The 12,036-nt window shown below is 40.2% G+C and overlaps 1 protein-coding gene and 1 long non-coding RNA gene across 6 annotated transcripts in view; one reads left to right on the forward strand and one right to left on the reverse strand.

Annotated features, from left to right (window-relative positions):
- Positions 1–12,036, reverse strand: part of NR5A2 (nuclear receptor subfamily 5 group A member 2) — an 88,150-nt gene that overhangs the window by 52,652 nt on the left and 23,462 nt on the right. The gene's annotated exons all lie outside the window — the stretch shown is intronic.
- LOC116790846 lies at positions 2,927–6,302 on the forward strand. The gene is made up of 4 exons (XR_004358513.1): positions 2,927–3,290; positions 4,296–4,332; positions 5,212–5,378; positions 6,009–6,302. It is a non-coding gene; the product is annotated as an uncharacterized LOC116790846 (long non-coding RNA).

The following is a 12,036-nucleotide window of genomic DNA, read 5'->3' on the forward strand; positions in this document are numbered from 1 at the left end:
TGCTACATTCCCCACCTCCTGTACATGGAGACTGGGAGAGTGCTAGTATTACAGAACAGATTCACTGATGTTTCTTTAAGGAACAAAACACAGCAAGGTAATACATAATTGTCCTTTGCATTTAGAAAAGACTGTGCTCTTAAACAGCATACAGCAACAGGGAAACCAGAAATAGATGTGACCAGACACCTGCTGACAAACAGTGACAAATCCCACTGACACTGCAGTGACCCCCAGTTAGTCAAGATTTAATTAAGGGGTATAATTAAGTCAGTGGAACAGAACACTAATGAGTGGTGTTTTTTATATGGGTAATTACACATAAGAATACAAAGTAAGCTAGACCCCTACATATATCATTAAAATGAACAGTATAGAATGACAATCGGGGCTTCAAGTATTTTTTGTTCTTTCTCTTCAATAATGCAGGTTGAAACACCATGGCTTGTCAGGCATCTGTACACATGCTAACACATGCTATTGGCCCAGTCCTGCCTGTGTCTAAGCATGTTGGTAACATGACCTTGGTGGCACAATGCATATCAGTACAGCTCCATGTACAGGGTTTTGCTGGGCTCTGTCTGTTGTTGTGTTTGCCTGCACTGGTGCCGTGCAGGGGTCACTTGGGCTCATTTTCTAACAAATGACATTCTCTTGCCATTCTCTTTCAAGTAACACATCCTCTAGATTTCATTTATCAAGCGTGTTGATTACAAGGAAGACATAGGTTCCAAATTGTTCCTATGATTATCTGCACGTTGGGCACAATATACCTTTACAATCAAATGACAGAGATTTCTTACAGCAGTGGTATGTGACGGCAGATCCAGTTCTCTGGAATTTATTTTGGGAATCTTTAGGTAGTTGAGTGAAATAGCTGAAATATCTGTCTACGTGATATTTGCTTATATTTCAACCAGAAAAGTATTGTAAAGTAGATTTTCTAGACCAACATTTTAAACTGGGATGGAAAACATCATCATGAATAATGATGACAATGGTAGGGGAAAAACAACTTTCCTACGGTCTCGAAGATTTAAAAGAATGCCTGTGTAGTTTGGGGCCAGCCCTCTGCTGGGATTACTCTATCTGCTCCCAGCTGGTAGCCTGCAGTTCATGACAGCCTTTTATCAGTTATCAAAGCAACAAGTGGAAAAGCAGATCCTCCTGCCTGCTAACACTCTGTTCAGTTCTCTCTGTAGAATTTCTGCTCCTAAATCTTTCCTTTTAACAAGTCCTCAGATTTCCTTCCTACTGCTGCAGGAGATGTTAAATATCTCTCAAGTTTTTAGCTCGCTTGTCTAACTAAAACTCTGCAGAACACTAAATGAAGAAAGAGTAATTGCATTGCACCAGCCAGAAAGTGACTGAAATGCAGAATGCACCCGATCTTGCTCACAATGGAGTGCTGAGAGTTTAACAATTGACTTCAGTGATAGCAAAAGCAGATCTTAATTACTCAAACAACACCGTAAGAATATTTTACAACTTAACTAAGTACAAATTTTACTGCAGCAAAACCAAAGCAAACAAACTGCATTGAAACTTATGACATATATACTGCACTTACTTTGCTTTTTTAGCAGCACAGGAAAAATAAAAAAGGTAGAACTAGGAGATATTTAAGCATAATTAATGTGAATTCTTTCAAGCAAAATGAATATAGTTTATGTAGTGAAAATATACACCCTACATTCCTTAAATCATGCTGATATGGAGTAATAGGTCTTAGAGACACAGTCCTATAACAGTAACTACAATCAGGTAAAAATCAAGATAACAGCAATCTGTTATGCAGGCTATGCTAAACCATAATATATGTTAAGGGGTTTGGGATTTTTTGTTAAACTCTTTGGTTTTTAAACAGATTTTCCTGCAATTTACAACAGTTATGCAATGACAGAAGACACCATAGGAATTCAGGACTTGCTCCCTCTGTGAACCAAGGCCTTTACCACACCAGGCTCCTCCATACATGTGTAAGTGCCTCTTCCAGCTGGGCACAACAGACGGAACAGGGCTGGGTCCTGCCAGGGCTTTGCCCGGCCTGCAGCATGGTCCTGTTGCACTCAGCAGAACCGGCTCTGGGTCCTCTGGGCCTTTGCTAGGACATGGGCAGCAATGTCTCATTTTGCCATGGTGCCTGAGGTAAATATTCTGGAGAGGGCCTCAGTAAATGTAATTTTAAGATATAGAGTTACTACTTAGTTTTTTTGCCCAAGAGCTGGAGCACATGCCAAAACCCTAACAGAACTGTAATATAATAAAAGAAGAGAGGTCATAAAAATTATGCAAATCATTTCCCCGTTTTTATCTTTCTGCGGGTGTGTGCCAGTATAAAACATGGGGTCAGAAGGAGTGACTTCCTCCTGGGCTGCAGACACACGTCTGCATAATGGGTCCCTCACATCTTCTTGTGCCCCATTTTCATGCCTGCGAAGCTGCCCCTTCCCAGCCGTGTATGAATGAATAGAAGTGCCTTTCATCCCCCACTTGCCTGGTGCTTCAAAAGGAACTACGAAAATAGCAGCAACAAAAATCCAGCCGCCTGCCAAAAGGCCCGCACACGTCCCATTCTCACAGGCATGCGAAAGGTTGGAGAGCTCAGCAAAATTTTTATGTACGGGAGCAGGCCCAAGGAAAACTCACACGCCATAACCAATTGTGGACAGAGGATCATCTATCAGCAGACAAATGCAGGAACTCCAGAATGTCTCTCCTCAAATGAAATAATATATCTTTGAAAGCCAATGCCCGTTTTAGGCCTGAGGCCCATATATCAAGCCTGAGAGGCTTGTGGATACGCTCCAGGGCCATTAACCTTCCACCTGTTTCCCCTTGTCCTTCAGGATGAGACCCTGCCCTTGATTTTACTCCCTTCCCCTGTTCATCTTCCGACAGAGTGTAAATGTAAAGCAGAGGGCCTGCGAAATAATTCAAAGGCAATGGACCAGGGACATGGTTACAAATCTCTGCCACTGGCACTGTGACTTATGCAGGCAGTTTGTCACACATGAGCCAGGTGACCTCTGTGACATAACAGAGAAAAATATCGCCCGAGATCAAAAGATGAGATTCAGAGCACTCTAACTAACTCTGGTGTACACAGCCACACTATAAGGTGGCCAAGGGTTTCCTCTCCTTCGAATGCTGCTCACTCCGCTCGCTGGCGGGCGGGACACACTCCTGCTAATTTCAGTAATCTCTTTTTCTCTCATCTCTTTGGAAATCTTTCCTGCAACCTGAACATCAAAATTTGCCTCTTCTGAAGCCTCTCTTTTTCAAAAAAGGTAATTAAACTGAGGAAGAGAGAAAGCAAAATGCCATTCAGTAGATAAAAATTAACACATAAAAAGCAGCATGATTGAAAATGGCAGATTAATCAATTTTGCAAATGGGTCTGTTTTAATCCACTAATTTTTGAAATTATAAATAGTACTAAAACTTTGTATGAGCATGTGCTGGCTCTGGTATTGCAATGACAAGTCTTCAAAGTCTAAAATATTTATTGGAATTCAACTATCATGACGGCAAAAATGGGAGTAGAGTTACTATTAAAAATGATGTAATGCACCCAGAAAACACACTTCTGTACTGATTCATATTTTACAAAGAGATATACTCCAGAACTAGAATAACAGTCACTTGAAATAAGCCTAATCAGACTGATTTAAAAAAAAAATCTTGAGTTCATTTTTCAAGCTGTGTGCTACATAGGAAGTTTCCCAGCTGTTTTGTACATTCAAGACTCTGCTGGGTGCAGACAAAAGAATAAGGCCTAACCCAGTGTTTCTCTTTCACTCCCTGTAACCAAACAGTATGTCTGGTATGGGCATTTAATTTTGTCTATTTCATAAATTAAAGAAAACTCACAACTGTCACAGTATTCCTGGCACGATGATGAAATGAGAAATACAACCGTAGCTAGATCAGCCTAGATCCCATTCTAATCCTAAATCACTTTGGCACTTGCCCACACCTAGTTGATGAAAAACTCAGTTTGACCCAAGAATGTATATGAAAACACACATATACAGACACACTTACAAAAATTCAGCACATTGCTTACATGTGTGCTAAATGTTACCTCATCAGCTATTTCATTCTGTCTCGTCACATGCTGACTCGTAAACACAGTAAATGCAAAATCAGTATTACAAAAACATTAGTGTGAACTGTTACCACATGCATTTGTAAAAATAAGACAACTGTTTGATTTTACAGTGCTAGAATCATTTGCTCTTGTTCAGGCCTTGTGATTAAACACACCTTTTCCTCTTTTTAATATCTCTAAGGAAAGCCTGCTAGAGATACAACAGTCAGCGGCTGCATGTGAGTTTTGTCCCTGGATTCAGTGAACTCCCATTCAAACCCCCAGTGTCTTCATTTTCGAAAATACCTAGTGTTACTTTTTCATGTAAATATAGGTGCTATATCCAAGGTTTCTGGCATTCAGATCTTTAGCTCTCTTTGACACTTCTACTGAATATATTAATTTGTATTTAGGCTGGATATCATTTGGCTTTATACATCCTCTTTTTTCCCATATATTTGATGTATCCCTGAAAAAACTAATATTTAATTTAAAAAGCACCTAACCCAATCCATTGCCTTTTACAGTAAGTATGATCTAGTGCTTCTGCTTTCGTAATATTCATGAAATTTGGAAATCAAGGCTAGGCATCATATGTTACTATTATATGCTAATAGAGGACTTTTGAGTGTTTGATCAGTTTTGAATGCCCAAATGGCATACTAGAATTTCCAAGGCATAAACTACTTTAGGATGTTATTATATGTATAAAAATACTGTTATATGAAGATAATAATTTTTAATTTTCATAGATACACACTCAGATATGCACAAAATTATTTGTTTCATTTACTTCTTGTCATGTGCTTTTTGTGTAAATAGCTACTGAGCAAATATTTTATAAAATTAAAAGTTAAGGTACCCTGATTCTAAAGAGGAGAATTTGACTCTTGGTTTTAATATAATGTCTTGTCTTGAGGAAAAAAGCCTTAAATTAATTGGTTCACATAGTATACAGATGCTACAACCCCAGTTAATTGTATTTTGAGTGCTTGTGCCTCCTTGATTCAGACATTTTAAACAAAACAAAACAAAACAAAACAAAGAGCATTTAACATTAACAGTAATTTAACAAATAATAATTTGGAGCATGAATCATTCCCTACATTCCTTTTCAGCTACAGACAATTTTTGTTGGGAAAAGTGCCATATAGTATCGACAGTGACAACAAATTGTATTGTCCGGTGAACATCTGTTTCCGACTCCCACACTGATACTGCAGGTTGGATACTTCTGATTTAGTCTTCACAGGCTGCCCGACCACAGAGGAACTGGAAATTACTGGTACATTCAACTTTTATTATTGGAACACAGGAAAACTTTATCATCATGCTGGGAAATTCTGTGTCTTTTGAAATATTGGAAGGAGAGTTATGTGAGCACAGAAAGCCAAATGCAATAGTTCTTAGGAAGAAGAAGAAAGGGGGCTCCTGTTCATCGTGTCTGTCTGTACATATGTGCATAAAAGTCTGAGATTAAAATCTCAAAATGGAACAGTATTTCTTCCCTATACAAAATATCTCTGAAATTCAAAGCAGTTTCTACAGGGCAGAACAGGCTGAGGTTCAGTATGAGCTGCAGGTTCTAGCCCTAGAGAACTGAGCTATTCTAACTCATTTATTGCACCAAGTTACTATGATAGCAACTTACAGAGAAAGACTGTGTTAACTAGCTGAAATTTTTACTGTTAAAAATCAAAACCAATACTAAGCAGCCTTTTCACAACTGAGGGGAGTTCGTTAAAATGATCAACGTCATTTTTCTCACAGTTATGCCATCATTGTTATGTAGCCTGAAAAAAAAGTTTGAGTTCCATTTTGCCACGGACAGAGAAGACAGGAAGATACATTCCTGATAGGTACCATGTATCAGTTTGATATAGCTCCAGCTCCCAATCTGTAAACTCTTCTACAGAGAAAGAGGGAGAATGAGAAACACCACTGAAACTCCTGTTAACACTAATTAGAGTTGTCAGCATGCAGCGGAATCAAAGGCAAAACATGTGGAGCTCCCACTGAAGTCAAGAGGAGAAGGGTATTACTTAAAGGAGAGGCATGCAAATTAAAAATAAATGCTGTTCAATGTTACCAAATGAGCTAGTCACGTAAACACTCGTTTTGAGGTCTAAACCTTCCTACTGGGAACTCTCTTTCTGAAAGTTCATTCCTAGTCAGGAGACAGCATTGTCCTTGACCACACTTGCTGAACAAGAACCCATCTTGTGAATGATGGGTCCAAAGCAATGTAAAGTAATTGCCGTGTGTTTATTTCTGCTTAAAGTTGTTATTACTGTTGCTGCTGTTGTTAATATTCTTGTTGTTTATTTGCTATATTATAAACAAGGACCATTGTTTTCAAAGTCTTGCAGCAGAAAGGCAGTGCTACTCCTTAGAGCAATTTTGGATTGCTCAAAAACTAGAAAGTCTGTGTAGAATCTTAGCAATATGGCCAATATTCAAAATAGTGTTAGGAGATTCTAGGTCTCAGCCTCAAATGCAGAAAATTGCCTGATATTGTTTTTCATGCGTATGATGTGTACTAAGCCAAACAATACTCCATTAGTACTTGTTTGTGAGCAGCTGGCTTTCTATCTACTGCTCTTCTCCATGTGTAGATATAAGGCACACCAGTTACTGTGGAGTCCTTACAAAAGAAGCTGAAACTACTTTATACTGTGGTGACCTGGGTATGAACTACACATTAGTTTTAGCTTCCACTTGCACGCTAGATGATTTGCACTACCACCTAATTTAGTCTCATGCCTCCCAGCAAGCAGCCTGTCTATTACAACCCTACCCTCTCCCACAATTTTAACTGCCCTAAAACTGTTGCACAGACAAATGGGAGCAGAAACAGAAACTTTGCATGACTGTCACCTGTTATTCTTTCCACATGTTTTTGCTGTTACATGAAGGAAAGTTAATACTTAGGATTTAATATCTTTGTGGTTTTACTGCAATTTTCACTGAGCTCCAGAAGTATCAAGCTGTGACTGCTGGCCTGCCCGACCCACCCACTCTGAACCTTTTTCTCAAATATTTCCACCTTTTTCGAAAAGGGTGAACAAGGAATTTGAGGGCTTGTCACTGAAACCACTGACTGCTGAAGATCTCTGTGGTCAGTGGAGCTCAGAGCCACAAATAATTGCAGTTACTGCTGCCTATGTAGTGGCTGTGGCACTAGCACTGTTCCTGAGAAAGAGAAAGGAAAAGAGAAAATAGATAATAAAAAGGGCATATAGAAATAACATGTAGCAAATGAAACTGAAATGCTTGACACAGGCAGCTTTACAGAAGAAAACAGGAAACTGTCAAATGCTGTGAGTGAAAATGGAAATTCACTATTCAAGACCTTCACTTGCACTTCTTATTCAGACAAATTCTCACTGGCTTCAGTAAAGCTTTCTTCTGATACTCAGTACAAGACTGGGCCTATAAGCGCAGCCTGACTTACACAGCAAATTACTATATAAAAGACTGACTTGTTCATCTCTCTGTTTAGGATAGTAAGCAGTTATAGGTACACATTTATTTCCTCGCACGAGGAATTCTGGCTACAGCATGGAGACAAGGAAGATTCCCAGCATTGTTAGCCTTTTCTGCCCATACCTTGAAGAGAGATGAAGCAGATTAGTGTGTGACTAGACTGCCCTGTCTCTACCTCCACTGAAGTGCTGGATCATCCCTTAGACTAATCAGCTGCTGCCCAAGGGATGCAGCAAGCTGCTTCTTGAGTGGTGAGGGATTATGACTCAGCACCACCAGCCACTGTGTTTGCTCATTACTCAGGACAAACTGTGAGACTGCAGTAAGTATTCCCCAATAAATACCAAAAGGTTTCCAGCTGAAACAAAGAGATGGTGTTGACTGAAACACCAGAATAAAGATACGATTCTTCGTCACCTTCAGTGTCACTTAGTTAGGGCGACGTTTCCTGTATTCAGCAAACACGCCAGTAAAAGAATTTCTTGGCATACAGACAACATGGAAATGTCCTTTTAAAAATCAGTTAATACCAGCAGAACTCATGAGCTAGCTGGAACCATTTCCTATGCTATGGAAAGAACACTCGAATAAGGTTAACCAAGACATTTCACCCTCCCAACCTCCCCCCTCCCCATCTATTTCTGGATGTCTTCTTTTGTTCACCCTTTGCTAATTATAGTGGCCTTGCTTAGGTGATATTTATAGTCTTAAAAGAGTTGCCTGACTTTTAGAACACTTTATTCATGTATATTTCCTGTGTTTATTGTTGCCTTAACTAATTTTTTTAATTGTTTACTTGATCCAAGATTTTATTTAGCAACAAATATCAAAGTAACTTTTCTTTCAACAAATGCAAGAGCTGTATTTAGATGTAAAAAACATTTTTCTATTTCTGAATTTCCCAAAACAGATTTTAGTTTCTTTCCCTCGCCAACTGATGGGTACAACAGACAATTCCAGAATTAAACAAAATGAAATTTCTTTTTTCACTGCAATATGAATATTGGTATTTTATTTTACTAATTTTTGGTATCCCTTTTTTTGTCTGTAATGGTTGCATAACGATTGGGGTGTTTCCAAGACATGGTGTTAAATATTTGTTTGCCCTGATGCTTTTCTAACCACCTATAACTGAACTTCCACCATTTGCCGAAGTGGAAAAGAGACACTGAGGTAGTCTACATAAAATTATAGCCTCCTTTCCCATCTGCTCTGTATTTTATCTCTTAGTTTTCCTTAATTCCTTATCACCTCGATTGTTTCTTCTGTAGTTTTTCTACAAACGTGCCTGTGGTGACGTCAATTGCAACACATTTCAGTCCCTATTTCAAAATAGCAAATAAAGAACATTTTAAGGAAAAATTTGGTGAGTACTTTTCAACTCTACTGAAAGCAGCTGGATTTGGGGAAATGTTAAAGCAAAACTAACTGGCAGTTTGCCTTTCAGCAGAAATGCTCTCTCCTCCCCTTGATGCTGCCACCCACTCGGACATGGACGGGCTGAGGTAAGGGCTGCGCGTCTGCTGAGGACAGAACCGATGGCTCTGTCTTTGTCTCTGTTTTACACAGGAGCAGGGTGCCTGGCTGGGCTGGTGGAGGGCAGAGCAGCCCATGCAGCCCGCTCCTAATGGAGACATAGGGAGGGGAGCGGCTCCTTTCCAGGGAAGGCAGCTGGAGCTCCACACGCCTGGAGCCCAGGGCTGAGTATCGACTCTGACACACCCCTGCCCTGCCCTGCTCTGCATCGGGACTCGAGCGCGGACCTCCGGGCGGCAGAGCCGCTCCTGGCGCGGCACCTCGGGCTGGAGCCCGGACCCCTTTTACATGGCCAGGAGTCAGCTTCAGGTCGGGAGAAAGAACGCGTGAGAGGAGCAAAGCCGTGGCCCTTGACTTTGCCACTTTTTTTCGGTTTCTCGCATGTTATTTGCTGACGCTCTGTGCTGGGCACAGCCCCTCAGCTGCAAGCCTCAACACCCCTCATGGCCCCACCTGGACCCCACCCACGGCACCATTCAGGCTCCAACGATGCCCTCCCTGAGCTCTCTCACTGCCTGTGTGTGCCCTTGCCTCGTCCCTTCAAATCCTGCCTTGCCCTTGGGGCTCTCAAGGGCCTCTCTGAGGGTAGTGGAGTGGGATGGTCCTGGCAGCATCCCCAAGACCGGCCCTGGTTCGGGTGGGGAGTGGCAGCCCCTGCCCCTCAGTCGGGCTGAGGTGACGGGGCTGTGACGCCCAGTGGTTTCTGTGGCACAGGGAGAGTAAATGTTTAAAATCAATTCTGTAATGTGGTAAGAAGATGTGTTGTGATTTACCTGAACAAAACCGCGCTTTTTATTCCCAGTTGAAATGGTTGCAGACTTGATAATTAAGAGAATTCTTTTAGAAAAAAAAAATGTATCAGGGAATGGTTAAAGGCTGCCCTAAAAATAGTGGTTGTGCTCCAGCTTGCTTTTAACTGTTCTTTCCAGCCAGGTGTGGGAGAAGTGGGAAGGATTCAATAGCTATGTTACGTGTCACTTTACGCAAAGATCTGCACTGCACTCATTTATTTGAGTACCATATTTTGGACATGGCCACTGGCTTCACGTTGGCTGTAATGGAGTTCAAATCAAATGGTTATAATTGATTTGAGTATTTCGTGAGTTGTGCTCAGGTTTAAATTAATTTTTGAAATATTATTTCCTCTTGTACTAAGTTTTTGGCTAGCATAAAATGATACACTTCCCTGGCAATTGATGGGTTATTTTATTTTAGAAATCTGAAAATCTACTTGTTAGTGCATACTGGCCAAAGTATGGAGTACAGAGATACCAGACAGATGTTTAAGAGCAGTCTGCCTCTTGGTTTTACTGCCTCTATTTGAAACTCCATTTTATAATAACTTTAACATTGGAAATGGAAAATACTTCAGTCCTTTAGTATGTTCCTGTGCTTATATAGCTGTATATTGTGTCCAACCTGTTCTGAGTGATCTTACAATTTGAAAGCTCTCAACTTTAGGCCTTCTCTCCAATAATGAATCTGATCACTGAGTGTTGTGGAAAACATACTATTGGCACTACCACAGGTAAGGAACTACACAGTTCCTCACTCTCCATGGTCTTTGTTTAGTTCAGATGTTGTGCTTCTACAAGGCTTTCATATGGATGTATTTGATGCCTCATCAAGCTATGAATATTTGGATTTTTAATCTTTCTTCGTAAATCACACTTTCCTCTGCTTTTCTTGTAATTTGTCAGCATTTTTCAGCCCTATTCCTGAGTGGATTGTTTTGGAGCTATCGTCTCCACAGTGACATGTGTACAAAGATGATAATCCCTTGACCTGGGACAGCTTACCTCTTCTATATGAAAATATAGAAGAGCATCCATATATACTATAGGGCTTCAGCAGAGCTAATAGGAAGTCTGTAAGTGACTTCAGCATGGCTGGGATTTCATCCTTACTGTAGGTGATCCTAAGGGCTACAGGTTAACAGAAGAACATCCTTAAATCTGAACAGCCTTGATAAATTTATAAAGGCAAACTTTCACTGTAACTGGGAACCATCCCATAGAACAGAAATATGATACAAGTACCATATGCAAGTGCTGGATCTGAGTGATACAGGTATCATACAAAAACTCTGGATCTGAATGAAACTAGTCCTCTTCCTGTAGTAAGATTTATTGCCTTGTTGTGTGAAATGTCATAATTTGCAGATGGAAAAATGGCTTGCCTTTTTTTGTTTGTTTGTTGCAGAAGCTTGCAAAAAATTGAGACCTTTTCAAATGAAGATCTGTCATTTTGTTGTCAAAAATGTGACTCTATGAAGCAAAATCTATGATTTTTATGAGAGACTGGAATTGTTTAATTTTTAATGTGCAAAGCTCTCCGTCATTTGGCAAAAAAGTTCCGATCTTCATTGCAGAAAATAACGGTTAAAAATTGTCTGAAAATACAACAGACTGTCAACGTGGCTGAGCTTTCATTGTTCAGTTTCTTAGTTGGCACAGCTGTTATTGTTGGAGTTAACTTTAACATCACTTTGGACTACTCACAGCATGCAAGATCTGAAGAGCACTATTTTTTCATCTTGTCCTACAGCAATGTGATATGCATTTGCTAATGCACCCAAGTAACCTTTCTATGTCACCGCTGGCAATTGTCAAACAAATTGGAAACTTACACTTTGAAGGAAAACAATTAACTGTAATGTTAAACTTCTGTTTTCTGTAACATACCTTAAACTCTGATTAATTCAGTGCCTGCTTCAGGACATGTAGCAGGAGTGGCTGTAGCTATGGAATCATGTCCATACCCCAGCTTATATCTCTGCTTATGAGCTGGGCAGCTTTGGGAATCGTTACTTGCTCAAATTTTCTCTAATAGGTGATAAAACTTCGTTACTGCATTGTGGCTATTCATGAGAACCTGAGTAAGCTTGCTAGTGAACTACTGATGGCAGATCCACTCAAGTG

Source organism: Chiroxiphia lanceolata, chromosome 9 (genome assembly GCF_009829145.1).
Source record: "Chiroxiphia lanceolata isolate bChiLan1 chromosome 9, bChiLan1.pri, whole genome shotgun sequence".
In the NCBI taxonomy this organism is placed as follows: domain Eukaryota; kingdom Metazoa; phylum Chordata; class Aves; order Passeriformes; family Pipridae; genus Chiroxiphia; species Chiroxiphia lanceolata.